The following is a 16,849-nucleotide window of genomic DNA, read 5'->3' on the forward strand; positions in this document are numbered from 1 at the left end:
GAGCGCCGCGCGCGCTGCGGCTCCGTGCTGGCGGCTGGGGCCGGCCGCTGCCCCGCTCCGCTGCCCCCCCTGCCCTGCTCCGCTGCCCCCCTGCCCTGCTCCGCTGCCCTGCTCCCCGGGCCTGCTCCGCTGTCCCGCTCCGCTGCCCCGCTCCGCTGCCCCGCTCCGCTGCCCCCGCTCCGCTGCCCCGCTCCGCTGCCCTGCTCACCGGCCTGCTCCCCGGGCCTGCTCCGCTGCCCTGCTCCGCTGCCCTGCTCCCCGGGCCTGCTCCCCGGGCCTGCTCCCCGGGCCTGCTCCGCTGCCCCGCTCCGCTGCCCTGCTCCCCGGGCCTGCTCCGCTGCCCTGCTCCCGGCCTGCTCCGCTGCCCTGCTCCCCGGGCCTGCTCCGCTGCCCTGCTCCGCTGCCCCCCTGCCCTGCCCCCCTGCCCTGCTCCGCTGCCCTGCTCCGCTGCCCTGCCCCCTGCCCTGCTCCGCTGCCCTGCCCCCCTGGCCTGCCCCCCTGCCCTGCTCCGCTGCCCTGCCCCCCTGCCCTGCCCCCCTGCCCTGCTCCGCTCCGCTGCCCCGCTCCGCTGCCCTGCCCCCCTGCCCTGCCCCCCTGCCCTGCTCCGCTGCCCTGCTCCCCTGCCCTGCTCCGCTGCCCTGCTCCGCTGCCCTGCCCCCTGCCCTGCCCCCTGCCCTGCCCCCTGCCCTGCCCCGCTCCCCTGCCCCGCTCCGCTGCCCCGCTCCCCTGCCCCGCCCCCCTGCCCTGCTCCCCGGGCCGGGCCGTCGCGCCACCTGCCGAGCCTCCCGGGTGGACGGGGGTGCCAGTGTGTACTGCACAGGCTAAAAAGGCAGCAATTGTGGGAAGCTGGTCCTGTAATTGCAATGAGGCTGTAATAAATGGTTAAAAGTTTTTCTTTTGGTTAAAAAGAAGTTAATAGTTACTTGTTATACACAGTTAAGTTGATTATTATTGCGAGTGTACAGGTGTAATGCTGCTATGTGATCGCTAGATGGTGACACCAAATGGGGGAAGAGTGGTAGGTCTACAGAAAAGTGGAGAATGTTCTCGAATGTTCTTAAGATGACTTCATGGTTTATGATGTAAACATCTTGAAGGATTATTGGTTAGAGGGCAAACCAATCACTCGACGTCCCAGAGATTGATGGAGCTGAATGCCAATGAGGACCCTAGCAACGAGCCACCAGAGGGAGGATCGGAGCTCCACCAATCATAACATCAGAGGGACTATAAAACGGCCCCGGGGCTGAGCCCCCGCGCGGCGGGGTTTTCCTGAGGAACCTGAGTCCGGAGGAACGCCATGTGCGTCACACTGTTGTTTTTTTCTGGCTTGTCGCGCGGAGCCTGGGCTTATCCTGGGTTCCCACTCTCAGCGGTTAACAAATAAACGAGTTGACTTTTCCTTTAAAAGTCTCAGCCTCGTTTACAACAAGGCAAAGGTTACTTGGCCACTCTATCCTGTGTACGCTTAGGTCAGAGCTAAGAGAAGGGGGCACCCTCTCCCCGATCAGGTGTTTGTTGTGGTCCGTCCCAGGCACACGTTCGTGCCATTGCATAAAAAACAGGACCAGGGAGCTGAGCCAGCTGAAAAGGAGGTCTGCTTTTCTCCTGTTGAATTAATTTTCTGAGGGAGTGGTCTTCAGGTCTGGCTCACAGGACTGTCCATGCAGATGCCCCTGCCAGCCCAGGAGGGAAGGCAGGGGCAGCTGAAGCAGGGGAAGGTGAGGGCGTGCCTTCAAGCAACAGCTGGATTTCTTCAGGGTTGCAGAATTGGTGTAGCCCAGGAGAATGCTGTGGGATAGTCAGTCGGGGATGGGAGCAGAGGTTAAATGATTTACTAAGAATTGATTTGTTAGAAGCAATGCATGGCACTTGCCCAACACTTAACTGTGCCTACCAAAGCAGGATGAGAAGATACGAGACTATTGATAAGGCGAAGGAATCTTGACCAAAGATCCTGTTTTTAACCTAAAACTAACTCAAACCAGTCTTGAAGTTTGGGCTTGGGCCAGGGGCATAAAGAGTGTGCGCAGGGAGGAGTGAAAAGTTTAGGATGAGGAAGACCCTTTACTTCATCTGAGGAAGACTCTTATTTCATCTCGGAGACCCCTGCCCAAGACCACCAGACGACACTGCGCAAGCGCAACGCGGATGTAAATGACTTTTGGGCTCATTGTAATACGAAGCGAGGCTGGGCGGGGCTAGGTAATTAATATGTATAGGTGTATTGGGAAACTCAATGAATATGGAACTTGTAACCCGATAAATACCAAGCTGAATGCAGCTGTCGGCATGCATGGCTTTGGAGGAGCTATCCTGTATGTGTCCCAGTGCTGGAATAAACACACCTACTTTACTACTTATTCCAGTAGTGGAGTCTTTCCCGCTCATCAATAGGTGTCTTGTTTCAGTGAGCTTGTGATGTGAAAGGCTGCAATGTCTGACTGGGAAAACCTTGCCATAGTCTTTGGTTTGGTATGGTGGACATCAGAAGAAAGGTTTGACCTTGTCTTTTGCTGCTGCTATCCCTGTAAAGTCCTGAGTGGATGTTTCTGGGGCTGTGCTAGCTGCTGCCTTGAGCCAGAGCTCAGCATGACGGCACTGGAGGGACAGAGAAGCCAGATCCCTGTGGAGTGCAGGGAGCTGGGAGTGGCACAGCGCTGAGCCTTGTGTGCGGGTGGCATCATGCAGGTTGCGCCAGCCAGGTGACCAAGTGGTAATGTCAGTCCACGTGCAGGCTTGCCAAAAGCTGCACAAAGTGTTGTTACAGCACCAGCCTCCCGATAAGATTCTTCAGGAGGTCAGGTTTGGAGGCACTGTAATAATGATGTGGCGGTTCACTTAGGAGTGATGTGGCTGCACTGCTCAGCCGGGCAAGCTGCTGCAAGATGCTGGGGCTAGGCTGCACAGAGCGTGACCAGCGTGAGACTGGCTCTGTTGGCCACCCCTGCTCTCTGGACCAACATCGTGCAGAGGTGGCAGACTGTGGCTCTGCACTTCTCTGCTCAGACACACACTTCCTTGTGTAACTGAAAAGGAGTAAACTAAGACAGGACCCAGCAAGTGGGGAGGTGCAAACCCTCAGGTTTATTTTTTAGCACACTGTTGACCTGCTGTGGTGGACTGAGTGACCTCCTCACTTTTCTCACCCACAAGGTTTGGATTAAGTCTTGTAGGGCTGGAGCTGCCCTTCCTACATATCTGTGCAATATGTAGTGAAATAAACCCGGGACCATTAGGAACATGACAGAAAGAGATACTCTGTTTCCACTTGTCTCTGTCTGTCCCCGCAGTGAAGAGTTAGCAATCAGCCCTCCTGTGTCAGCTGTGGGGAGGAGTTCCAGCAGCACGAGCACAGGAAGAAGAGACCCAGTGACTTGGAGATGCTCTAGTGTCTTGGTACCACACATGCTGCTGAACAGCCTGTTTTGCATGCAGCTCTTGGTCCACAGCAGCTAATGAGATCTAGAAACATGCCCGGAAGAGCGGCTAAAGCTGGCTCTGGGCCTAGCTGCAGCTGTGTCCCAGTGGGAAGTGCTGAGCAACTCTGCTGTGGTTCCAGGAGCTGAGGTCCCACCTGAGGTCCTTGAACACTTGGGGAGGGAAGGGGGAAACTGGTAGTACTGGCAGCCCTGTGCTCAGCCCTGGACGCTCAGCCCTGGAAGCTCAGTCTTTTCCATGCTGTTCTACATCGTGGCTCCATCACAGCCTGCAGGGAGAGTGGGACAGGTCAGGAATTCAGTGCCTTTCAGACGGCTCTTGGGTCCAACAGAAAGAGGCTGAAAGTATATTGGAGGCTTCATATACATGGATTAGACTAGAAATTACCAGTAATTACCATTTAGGGTAATAATATCAGAGAGCTTTACTGAGGTGCACTGGCCCCACCCATCAGTTGGTCTTTAAATCAAGGTAATGCACTTTTCAGAAAAAGATGCTTGGGCTCAGTCAGCATCAGTGAGGCTGCTGGAGGTAGTCAGGGTGGGAGTGAGAGGGTGAGAGTAAGCAGCAGGGTCTGGTGCTTACAGGAGGAGCTCAAACCAGCACCGGTATCTTCTGGCTTCAAAAATCCTGCTCTAGGGAGAAGGCACAACCTGTAATATCCTTCCAGGTCCACTTTTGTCCCCAGACAACATTATATTTTGTGTCTTCTCTTGACTGGTGAGTGGCACCTCTTGGAGCTTATCAGGCACCCTCTTGCCACGTTAAACTGGCCTGAACTTCATTTCCGTTCGCTTATAGGAGTAGTGGTATTCTTTGCCTGTCTTCCAGTTGATGCCATCAGCATAGCTCCCATGTGGACCCATCCAGTACATCCCATTCAAGTTGGAGTAATGGCAGTCATTGTACCACCACGCTCCCTTGTATTCTGTGGCACAGTTAAAGGAGCTCATGTCATTGTCCTGATCTGTTGTTGAAAATGGCATGTCCCTGTGGTACGAGAAAGAGTCTCCTGCAGAGAGCACACATTGACAGTTACTGCAGTAGGAATCATAAACGGGACCCTGACGTGTCTGTGCACCCTTGCGGGGCACCAGCGGCCCTTGCCAGGTGCAAGGCAGATTGTATAAAACCTGCTCGGTTGCACAGGTTTCCTTCTTGTCTTGGTGTCATAGGTTAGCAAGCATAGTCCCGGAAGGGACGTCCTTGCTAAGGGGTGCTTACAGTTTCCTCTGGGAACTGATAGAACCTATCAGCTGGCCAGTTTGAATATGGACAATTCTCTAAGCCACTTAAAGTTGTGACCACCTCTGTGATCCACATTTAAGAATAGGCAAACTCCCCCTCCAAGCTCTCTCTCGTTTCCAGTGCTGGGACAGGTGGCTGCAGGCCCCGTGTGGGGGCCAGCAGGCCCGGCCAGGCCCTGCTTGAGCCGGGCTGGGCCGGGCCACGGCCATCCTGGAGTCGATGGACCTGTTCCAGCCATGGGACCCCCCCCACTGCCTTGCCGTGGGCAGCCGGAGCGGCTCGGCTCTTCCCCCTCTCCACTTCGATAAGAAAAATTCAACATTCCAGCTGCAAAGCTGCAAGGCCGAGGTGAGATTAACCCTTTCATTGCTGTGAAGAGCTGAAAACCTGAGGGAAGAGAGAGAGGAGATGCTTAAAGCTGAAATTCTGTTGTGAAGCTATGATATATCAGAGTATCCTGTTGTAATTTCATGAAGATATGGGGGGTGGAGTGTTCAACTCGTAAGCAAAAGCACCTGCACTGAGATAGGCAGATGCTGACGCAGCTGTAATTTCATGAGAAGTTTGGACAGGGAGAGATGAACCAGATGAGGACTTTTGCTCCAAACGGGAAAGGAGAAAACCTCAGTTCCTAGAGATGCTCCCAGAGATAGTCCTAACGATGAAGATGATGAAGACCCTTTGCTCCCAGGGAAGGAGAAGGGCCTCTGTTTTTGTTCCTGAACGGCTCAACCTTAAAATTGTACCCCAAAAAACTTCAAGAGTGGACCCTCGAAAGCAGTTGCGGGAAAAGCTGCAAGTCGGGGGAAAGGACTCACGCAGGCAGAGAGACTCCTCTTCCTAAATGGACTGAACAATATTTGGAAGTGGGAGGCTGTCTCGTTGTGATAATGTTTTCATAGCATGAGCAAGAAGAGACTTCTCTTTCTAAATGGACTGAACAAGGTTATTATGGAAGTGGTAAACAGACTGAACATCTTAAGGGTTGTCTTTTTACATTGTCAATGGGAGAAGGGAGGAAGGTGGGGGGAGGAGGAGAGTTCTGAAGGTGGTATAATTCTTTTTTTCCCCTCTTTTAGGTCTGTTAATAAACTTCTTTATATTCTTTCAAGTTTGGTGCCTGCTTTGCATTTCTCCTAATTCTTATCTCACAGCAGATAAACAGTAATGAGTATTTTGGACCAAACCACTACACTAAATTGGTGTTTCTGCCCGGTTACAAACCGAACCCGCGACACTTGGACAAAAGAAGTATCCTGAGCTCTGCTAAAACACATGGAAAATTTATCTATGCCTGTGAATCAAATGGGCCAGATATTCTCACAGGTACACAGGTGTCACTTCTCTTGCAATGCTCAGGTTCTCTGCAGACACACTGAGGTCTGAATTACCAGACAGGGTTGCAGTGTACAAAGCCACATAAACCCAGAGCACTGCTCTCTCAGGTGTTGATTTCACTCATTCCTGAATGATGGATATTGAATTTTGAAGATTTGTTTACTTAAAAAAAAAAAAAAACAACAAAACATCAGGTATTAAGAGGATGGAGTGCTGATGCTGGAAGTGTTGAACAGCACCGCAGCCCTGGAAATGCCAAACCTCATGGGCAAGTGTCTCCTGCCACCATAACCAAAAGCAGAACTTGACCTGGCCGCTGCAGAGCTGTTGGAAAGGTCAATTGGATTGGGTGCTGCTCAGGAGCAGGCTCATTTGTTGTTAAACCATATGGCTGGGCTTGTAGGTAGTGCTCTGAGTCACACTTCTTTGGGCGATGGGTGTCCCCCTCCATCTCTGTACCCAGAGGTCCCATGGCCAGTTTTAAAAAAATTGACCCAAAATGTAGCTGATACAAGGAGTTTGCATGATACATCTCTGCATAGAAGCTGAACACTTCTGAAATGCTCTAGGAAACAGACTTTCCCAGTGATCTGCCTCAAACTTACCAGCGTTTCCACCAAGGAAGTCTCCTAGCACCAGTCTGTATTTCTCTGACTCTCCTAAAACTCTGAACGAAGCATACTTGGCAAAATAGTAGTTGTTCTCAAAGTCTCTCAGGTCAATGCGGAGTTCACAGGGTCCTAGAAGAGAAGACGGACAGCAGTGGTGCAGGGCGGATGGTGGGTATGCCGCTGGATTTCAGGGTGGAGTGTTTAATGAACTGTGAGCTAACATGAGAGGAGCTTCCACTACTTGAGAGATTTTGATTTATTTAAAATTCCTGCAGAGCCTTCTATGCCTTTGATGGTTTTCTAAGGAAGCACCTTTTCAGATACGATATTGGGTGGTTATGGGCAGGAGTCCTGCACACAGCTCTAATTCCAAGGCTGTGTGTGGACAAGACAATGCCATCACAACCAATCCAAGTAGGAAGATGTGTTAGCCTGTGTCCAGGGTAGATCATGCAGCCAGCTCATTCTCTTCCCTGACTTCTAGTCTTGCTTTTCTTTAGAGTGCAATTTCCTGTATGCCATGGGCTGCAAGAGCCTGCATCCTGTTTGGGATTAACAGTGGGGGCCTCAGATGGCTATGAGAAGCTCAGAGGTCTACAATGGCCCAATGTGGTACAGGGGTTGGACTCTCATGGCCCCCCACAGCCCCTCATGGCCCCTCACAGTCCCTCACAGCCCCTCACAGTTCATGGCCCCTCATGACCCTTCACAGCCCCTAACAAACCCTCATGGCGCCTCACAGCCCTTCACAGCCCCTCATGGCCTCTCACAGCCCAAGGCGTGGGACTCCTCCCGAAGGAGAAGAGATCGGGCTCTGCTTGTTCTCCTTTTCTTTTGGTCACTTCACAGTGATGAGTAAAGGAAGGCTGAAATGAAACCTATCTCCAGCACTTCCCTCTGGGAGATTGCGGGGCTGAAGCTCTGTGCTGGCGCTGGCCCAAGTGGGAACATCACTGCAGCCCCCCACAGCCTTTGCTGTCCCCCATGTCCATTCCCTGTCCCTGAGACCTGCCCAGCTCTGCCAGCAGCAGGAGCCACAGTGCACTGGGCCCTGGCCCGTACCCGCACAGCCGGGGCTCCCGGCCAAGAGCAGCAGCAGCAGCGCCAGCCCCTTCCCACCTGCTTGTGCCTCGGCTTCCCAAGAGCTTTTTCCCGGTGAATTTCTGGACTAGAGCAACAATCACCCACAAACAGACCTGATTCCTCAGAGCCCGGCTGTGCTGCCCCGATGCAACCTTCAGAGAAAGAAAGGATCAGGTTCCAGCGCTGTTCCCAGCACTGTTTCACTCATCCTCAGGTGACAGCAGGAGGCTTTTCTTGCCTTTGCCTTGGGAATTACAGATCATGGCTGCTCTTCCCCCTCTTCTGGTTGCCACTTGGAATTGTTATAAACATATATTATAATATTGGCTTCTCGCAAAGTATAAAGGTAGATATTATATAATGTTAGAAATGCTTTTTTGCTGTGTGGATGTAGTTTTTTCTTGTTTTAGCAAGAATGTTAGCAAGTGTGAGCAAGTAAGAGAACCTCCAAGCGAACAGAGGATGAGGCCCGAGAAGCTGCTGATCAACACTTTGTCCGGGGAACAAAAGGGCCCAAAGGCTGCTCCGCCCGGAGAACGGAGAGGAGAACGGGCGGCCAGGAGAGTCTGAGAGCCGCTATCACCACTCTGCCCGGGGGGCAAAGAGGCCCAAAGCTGCAATCAGCCCTGACTGTCTGGAGAATTAAGAGATCCATCGACTCTTACCTAGTGGGCCCAACCCCAAGAATCAAAAGAAATAAAACCACAAGGCAGAAGACTACGCATGCTCTAAAAAGGCTGAACCAAGGAGTGGCCATGCAGATCAATTCCTGGAAAAGTTTTAATATGAATAGAGAACAGACAGTAAAAATTGTATAAAAAGGACTCACCTCGAGCATCAGGTGTGCTCTTGGCAGAGCGCCAAGGCACCCGGCCGTTACCCCTTTGCTTTATTTTATGTGTCTCTTGTCTTTATATTAAACTCTTTAAATTCTCACAGGAGAGTGAACCTTGTTTTTCACAGAATTTATCCATAAAACTGCAATTGCCTCTTTCGATCGGTGCTAGCCACAGTGCTTTTCTGATGGGGAATTCAGGTGTTTTGGTGCAGGCATCCTGATTTGCAGATCTTGAAATCTTCACAGGTCCATAAGCAAAAAGTCGAGGAGAATGAAAGCCATACAGGCCACATTCACAGCGCTCAAACACAGCCCTGTTGCTGGTGCTCTTGAAATAGAATCAGCTGACAGAGGCCAGCACAGAAATTGCCTCTGGAGTGTGGAATGAAACGAAAAAATCCACCGGGAGAAAGAGGAAGCAGAACTTCTGCACTCGCTTCATTGCTTCTTCCCAGCAGCAGGAGACGTGGATGTCCAGAGGTACTTCCCGCTGCTGCTGAGCACAGCGAGAGCCCAGCCTGCCGCAGTCCCAGCAGAACCTGAGCCCAGATTGAAATGCTCAGAAGCCTGGAGCCCTGGGCACGGCCGCCAATTGCGGGGCAGCGGCGCAGAGGGAACGTCCTGCGGCCCAAACCTCCTGCTCCTCCCACACAGCGCCCATCCCATCGCTCTCCCCCTCCTGCTCTCCCAGCACGGCACAAATTCCAGCTGGGAGGAGGCTTCCCAAGAAAGGGCTCGGCTCCTCTTACAGCCTGAGTGTCCCTGCAGAAGAACAGGGCATCTTTCAGGCACTTCCACAAGCTCAGGCTTCTCATTTGATCTGGGATGCAAATGGCCTTGTTAGGAAGGATAAAAGCAGAGGAAATGGATTAGAAATTATTAGAAAAAATCACCCTTCTTCAAGACAAAGTTCACAAAATCATTCCCTGCATTTCTCCTTTTCAGCTTATTTCAGTGTCTGAGAGGTCCAGCTTGCATGAACTGATTGTGCTCTTGATTTATACCAGTGCAAGAGATGTAGACTGATCTAAACTGAACACAGAAACAAAGTACCTCTGTCAGCCCATTTTCATGTTCTAGATCACTTTCCAGATGTCCATGGAGATGTGGGAATGATTATGACACACCTCTCCATTTCTGGCTGCAGGCTCTGGGGATTCTTTCTCTGAATTCAGCCAGGGTTGCAGTGCCTAACAATTCCTGGTTCCACCTCCTGATTTCTTAGGTTAGAACAGTCACAATGAAAACCTTACCCACCGCACAACTCGCTAGTCCACCAGGACGAGAAAGGACAAGTTGTCAAGCTCTCAAAACCTTGGTCCTGCTTTGCTGCAAGAGTCGTGCTGCACGCACAGTGTGGCAAGCCAAGAGAAGCTGCACGTGATGGCACATCTTGTGACAGGAGCTCGAGCTAGGTCTCCAGGAAAGGGTCTTGAAAAGAGCAGACATCACTGTGGACAAGATTCTTGCAAAACCAAAACAGCTTCCCAGAAGTGACATGCAAACGGAAAGAAACAGCCCAAGATGTTTTCCTCTATTTTTATTTCTATGCTTCCCTTTGCCATGTTGCAATACTTCTCCATCTGTAGTGGTTTGGTCCAAAATACTCATTACTGTTTATCTGCTGTGAGATAAGAATTAGGAGAAATGCAAAGCAGGCACCAAACTTGAAAGAATATAAAGAAGTTTATTAACAGACCTAAAAGAGGGAAAAAAGAAAAAAAAAAAAATTATACCACCTTCAGAACTCTCCTCCTCCCCCCACCTTCCTCCCTTCTCCCACTGACAATGTAAAAAGACAACCCTTAAGATGTTCAGTCTGTTTACCACTTCCATAATAACCTTGTTCAGTCCATTTAGAAAGAGAAGTCTCTTCTTGCTCATGCTATGAAAACATTATCCCAACGAGACAGCCACCCACTTCCAAATATTGTTCAGTCCATTTAGGAAGAGGAGTCTCTCTGCCTGCGTGTGAGTCCTTTCCCCCGACTTGCAGCTTTTTCCCGCAACTGCTTTCGAGGGTCCACTCTTGAAGTTTTTTGGGGTACAATTTTAAGGTTGAGCCGTTCAGGAACAAAAACAGAGGCCCTTCTCCTTCCCTGGGAGCAAAGGGTCTTCATCATCTTCATCGTTAGGACTATCTCTGGGAGCATCTCTAGGGACTGAGGTTTTCTCCTTTCCCGTTTGGAGCAAAAGTCCTCATCTGGTTCATCTCTCCCTGTCCAAACTTCTCATGAAATTACAGCTGCGTCAGCATCTGCCTATCTCAGTGCAGGTGGTTTTGCTTACGAGTTGGACACTCCACCCCCCATATCTTCATGAAATTACAACAGGATACTCTGATATATCATAGCTTCACAACGGAATTTCAGCTTTAAGCATCTCCTCTCTCTCTTCCCTCAGGTTTTCAGCTCTTCACAGCAATAAGAAGGGTTAATCTCACCTCGGCCTTGCAGCTTTGCAGCTGGAATGTTGAATTTTTCTTATCGAAGTGGAGAGGGGGAAGAGCCGAGCCGCTCCGGCTGCCCACGGCAAGGCAGTGGCGGGGGGGGGGGGGGGGTTCCATGGCTGGAAACAGGTCCATCGACTCCAGGATGGCGGTGGCCCGGCCTGGCCTGGCCCGAGCAGGGCCTGGCCAGGCCCGCTGGCCCCCACATAGGGCCCGCAGCCACCTGTCCCAGCACTGGAAACGAGAGAGAGCTTCGAGGGGGAGTTTGCCTATTCTTAAATGTGGATCACAGAGGTGGTCACAACTTTAAGTGGCTTAGAGAATTGTCCATATTCAAACTGGCCAGCTGATAGGTTCTATCAGTTCCCAGAGGAAACTGTAAGCACCCCTTAGCAAGGACATCCCTTCCGGGACTATGCTTGCTAACCTATGACACCATCCCATTAATTCCAAATAGATCTCACCTCTAATATCTATGACTTAGCAAGTTTTAGACACTCTAAATTCAGGGAATGTGCTCCGATAGCGTTTGACCCTCAGCAGGAGCAAGGCACAGCAGCAGCCGAGGGGATTCCTCTGCCACCGTGCGGGAGCCAGGACTCTGGATCCGGGCTGGACACGGCAAAGTTCCCGTGTTTGCACAGACTCAGGGGCTGCCCCCGGGGCGAGCGGGGCTCGGCGAGGGGGTGAGCGGGCAACGGACAGACACACGGACACAGACAAACGGACACACAGACACACAAACAGCCCTGGCGCTTCAGTTGCAGCACAGCAGCGGCAGCAGCAGCGAAAGCAGCGAAAGAAGTGACTCGATTATCGACTCTGGCTTCTCCTCTCCCTCTCCCAGTGTCCCGCACCGTCTCCCGCTCTCCCTTTCGTGCTCTAACCCTCCCTTCCTCGGTCTCCCTCTCCCCCTGCTGGGCCGGGCCATGCCTCCGGCCCCGGGCGGCGCCGCCCCCTCCCCTTCCCTCCCCTCCCCAACCGAGTTGCTTTTCAGCGGGGGTGGGTGGGGGGCCATCTTCCAGCCCTGCTGGCAGCCTTCGCCAGCCACTCTGCCCAGGACTGGGGCTGGGGCAGCCAGCGTGACAAAAACACACCCGTGGGTGGGGGTAGCAGAGAGGGGGGGGCCAGAAGCTGTGCACCCGCCGGTTTGGTGTGCAGGCGAGAAAGGGCTTGGACTGCTCAGCTCGCCTGGTTTGCCTTGGCTTCAGAATGTTTTTTGGGGCAATGCAGGCAGGGAGGGTGAAGGCATGGTTTTCCCCCCCGGCACTGAGCGGGTTTTCCCTTTGCGTGGAATGCTCGGGCCTTGCCAGGGCTTCCACTGTTCTCTTCCTGCACCAGTGGCTTCTTTTCCAAACCCAAGTTTGTACAGAAGTTCCAGGTGCTGGCGAGAGGGCAGCAGGTCACACCATGTGCCACTGGTGCAGCCCCACGTGCCCAGGGATGTGGGACAAGGCTCTGGGAGTAGCAGCATCCCCTGATGAACTCCATCTGTATTCCTTAGGAGCACCGTCCTACAGCCCCCCGGAATGGACGCACCTCGGCTGGTACCACGGCGAGGCAGCGACCGTCTGGTCCCTGGGCATCGTGCTGCACCAGATGGTCTGCGGGGAGCACCCTTTCAGGAGGGGCTGGAACAGCACCTGGGGCCGGCTCTCGCTCCCACGACGGCTCTCTCCAGGTGGATCCTCGTCTCTGCAGCACGGGGGGAATAGCAGTGCTGGGAGCCAGCAGCGGGCTCATGAGCATCCCGCTCTGGCAGCTGCCGAGGAGGTGGCACATGTCCTGCTCTCCTGCTCTCCTCCAAAACAAAGAATTGGTGGGAAAGTTTAGGCCCAGCTCTGAGCATACACAGCATGGCCTGGGCATGGGAATAGTGGGACAAAGCGGACAGGAGCCTTCTCTGAGTGACTGGTGGTTTCTGGTTTCTCTGCCCAGAGTGCCAGGATCTGATAAGGTGGTGTTTATCCATGCACTCCTTGGACAGGCCCTCATTAGAAGACCTGTTCTGTGATCCTTGGATGCAGGATATTCATCTGCCATAGGAGAGAGCCACATGCACACTTTGATCCAGGGACCTGCTAAGTTACAGCTCCACACGTGCCTTGGCAATAGGAAGCAGAGAAACCCAGACTTTTTTGTCCTGCCTGTAGCCCTTAACAGGGATCATCAGATGGGAACAGGCAGCCCTTGTGCTGGAGCTGAGCTGCTCTTCCCAGCGCTGGTGGCCGCCATCCAAGCTGGCTTTGCTTGTCCTGCTTCACTGACAGCTAGGGCCCTGGGCAGAACACTGACAGCCTGCTCCCAGCCCCAGGGAAGGAGAAGGAGCCCCTGGAGAAGCTGTGCCAGGTGGGGCTGCTGCTGCTGGAGACATGGAGGATGACATTCAGGATGACAAGCTCTTCCTCGCCCTGGCCACTGGCAAGCTGAAGATGATGGGCTTTGATTTGGGCACCTTCTTCAAAGCCAGGCTCCACAGCGAATTTGCAGATGAGTCCGCACGCAGGGGGATGCTCCCAGATTTGGGCATTGCACAGCCTGGCCGGGCACCAAAGGTTCCCCCTTTGCTGGGGCGGATGCAACCAATTCTTCAGTGGTTGCCAAGCTGCTTTTTGGCAGGGCTAGGGGGATAGGCTGGGCTGGTTTCAAAATGGGAGTCTGCTCCTGGCCCTGCCAACAGCCCCCAGCACCCACTGTGCCCTGGGCTGGGGCTGGGACAGCCAGCCTGACACAAACAAGCCCCCATGGCAGGAGCAGAGGTGGCACTCCAGGAGCTGTGCACGGGCTGCTTTGTTTTGCAGGAAAGGAAGGGCTTGGGCTGCTCCACTGCCCTTGTTTGCTTTGGGCTCGCCGTGCCTGTTGGGGGGCAGTGCAGGGGGGAAGGGAGAAAGCGTGGGCTTCCCTCGCCCGTGGGTGGGTTTTTCCCCAGCATGTAGGGAAGGTTGGGCCTTCCTCAGGCCCCCGACAGAGAGAAGATTTTTGACCTTTTTTCTTGTTTCTCCTTTTGGTCTGTAATCCCTTTTCATTAATTTGTTGTTTGTTTTTCTTCAAGGAAGCGTTGTAGGTGGTGTCCAGTCTGGATCGGGAAGTGCTTGGGAGCAGCTGCGGCGTGGATGGGACGTGGCCTTGGAGAAGGCCGAGGACATCGCTTGGGAGCAGCTTTTCTTCCGGCGGCGGGTGGCGTGCGGTGGGTCCCCGTCTTCTTGGCACGGGTGGGATAAGGGCTTTTGGGAGATGGCAGCGAGCACAGGAGCATCCCGCTCTGGGCAGCTGCTGAGGAGGTGGCTGTGCCACGGCCGGCTGCAGGCTGGGCACGTGTCCTGCCCTCCTGCTCTCCTGCCAGAGGCAGCAATGCTGGGCAGCTTTGGGCAGCGCTCTGAGCACGGCCAGCACGGCCTGGGCACCGCGGGCGGCTGGGACAAGGGGAATGGGAGCCTTCAGCCGACGGGCGCTTTCTGCTTTGTCTCCTTGCAGCCGGGCTCTGTGGATGCTGAGGCTGCTCTGGGCTCCGCCAGGGCTCTGCTGCGGCTCAGCACCGGGCTGGAAGAAGCCAAAGAAGAACCGGTGTGAGCTGCAGCAGAGACGTGCCCGAGCATTTCGGCAACGCAGCTCAAGCCTGCAGAGTGCACGCCTCCAGGGGAAAACATGACACCCCCCCCAAATAAACTTGTTCAATAACTTGTGAAATGAAATCAATCTGGGATGACCCCAAATGACATTTCTCAGCTTGCTCAAGCTTTAGCTCAGCCCTTCTCTGAACAGTTCTCTGCCCCACCTGCCTTTTGCTCCACAAGTGCTCCCTCTTTCCCCCAGTGAGTTCCCAGCTCACCGCAGTCCCCATTGCACTGTAGCCTTCCTTGATGCCCCTGGCCACGAGGAAGAGTGAGCCCCAGGTTCACTCTTTGTGTTCATTGCTGGCTGAAGAACAGCAATGTCTCAGAGGTCTGGTGAGATTTGGGTGTCATTCAGAGCTGCTCTCCAGGCCTCAGCTCTGCTCACTGCTGGGTTCCCACTCCCTTTTCCTCGTTCTTCACAGAGCAGGATGAGCTCTGTGAATGCCCTTGACCCTCCCCACTCCTGCCAGCCCAGCCACCCAGCTCAGTTTGGCTTAAGCTGAAGCTTCTTTGTCTCCTCTGGCACGCCAGTGCAGTTCCCTCTGCGGGGAGCAGCAGCCCCAGAGCACAGCAGGCAACAGCGCAGGCCGCACCTGCACCAGCTCCCCTCCACGCGTGGCTGGGCTCTTGGTGGCAACTAAATGCTCCCTGTTTGCAGCTGTCACTGGAGGATGGCCCCAGGGCAGAGCCCAGCCGGGCTCCCACTGCATCCCCCGGAGCTTGGGGCAGACAGTGGTCCCAGAGCTGAGGTTAATGGTGCGCAGCCGGCGCTGTGGCTCGCAGTCAGTGTTTGCAAGTGTTGCCTTCTCACCTCCTGCAACTTGTGGGGAAAACGAGCTGTGCGGCCGGGCCAGCACTGCCCCTCTGGGCAGTGACAAGGCTGAAGGTCTTTGCTGTTGCAGAGGAGCCGGCATTGAGCCTTAGCAGGGCCTGGCAGGTGGGCAGTGGGGTCTCGCCTGCTGTCCGGGACTCGCTGCCCACCAACTGCCCCCACCCACTGCGCTCCATTCTACAGGGACAGAAGGCTCTGGCTGTGCGAGGGTTTCCATCATGTCTGTGTACCCGTGGCTGTGGAACGCACACGGAGAGGGAAAGTGTCAGTCATGGTGCTTGCACACTCCTTCCTTTATGCACAGCACACATCCATGCACACCCCATGGATAGATAGATTAAAAGGATAGGCATGGATAGAGATTTCCCACATAGCCCTTCTTTGGCGTAACTCACCTTGTAAGCTGGCATGCGGGGCATTTTTGTCCCAGCTCTGTGTGAGTAGGTGTCCAAGAGCTGAAGTGAGCAGCATTTAGAAGCAGTTTCAAGATTTCTAGGCAGGAAGTGGAGCTGACAAGCATCTGTGTAACTCACCGTATTCATCGGGAGGGGCTGCTGGTTCTTTAGGAATATGGCACAATGGAGACACGAGACCGGGAAAAATCCCAGCTCTCTGTGGATTTGTGCAAAAGGGGGAAGCAGCAGAAACACTTTGTGTCTGCTTGTGCGGACACAAGGTCCAAGGAGCTGGGGTGGCAAAGGGTGGCCTGGGCTGGTGGCAGGTTAAGTCCTGTTTCATGTCATCACAGAGTGGCACAGGACAAAGCTAAAAGCACCCACAGCCACACTGATGAAGTCTTTCTGATGCTGCACATGCTATAGGAAAAGCTGCTGTCACACAATCCATTGGTATTTCTAACTTTTCTTTGCAATACTTTAGGTCCAAGTTTCAAACTGCAATATTTTTACACTCAAGACACAGTCATGCACAATCCATATTTCAATTTCCTATTGCTTCAACCACAATTTAAAATAACTTAATATTGGCAACAAAACCCAAAATCTTTAAAAAAAGGATGCTGAGGTCAGTGAGATGGATCCATGCCATCAGCACATTTGCAAAGTAAATAACTTAGTTCTCTTTTTAAAAGGATCAGTTACCTCTTAATCCAAAGTTACAGAAGATTTTTCACTACACATTTGGTTTTTTTGGGTTTTGTTTTGTTTCTTTTCTTTTTTCTTTTTTTTAAAGAGATAACACATCTTAAAAAAGGATTGTACAGCAAAATGAGATACATTTCTGCTCAACAACGAAAATGTAGGCTCCTCCTCTGTTTCCTTTTGTCTGGATACCCTGAAGAAAAAAATCTAGCAGACACCAGCAGAGGTGTAAACTGGTTGCTTTGGACTAAAGTGGAGTTCAGCACTGGTGACATCCTGACCCAGTCAAGAGTTG

The 16,849-nt window shown here is 53.1% G+C and overlaps 1 long non-coding RNA gene across 1 annotated transcript; it reads left to right on the forward strand.

Moving 5' to 3' along the window:
- The first annotated feature begins 13,713 nt into the window (after nucleotides 1-13,713).
- On the forward strand, nucleotides 13,714-14,714 carry LOC120410922. The gene is made up of 2 exons (XR_005603277.1): nucleotides 13,714-14,195; nucleotides 14,483-14,714. It is a non-coding gene; the product is annotated as an uncharacterized LOC120410922 (long non-coding RNA).
- Nucleotides 14,715-16,849: the final 2,135 nt, after the last annotated feature.

This window comes from Corvus cornix, chromosome 17 (genome assembly GCF_000738735.6).
Source record: "Corvus cornix cornix isolate S_Up_H32 chromosome 17, ASM73873v5, whole genome shotgun sequence".
NCBI classification, from domain to species: Eukaryota; Metazoa; Chordata; class Aves; order Passeriformes; family Corvidae; genus Corvus; species Corvus cornix.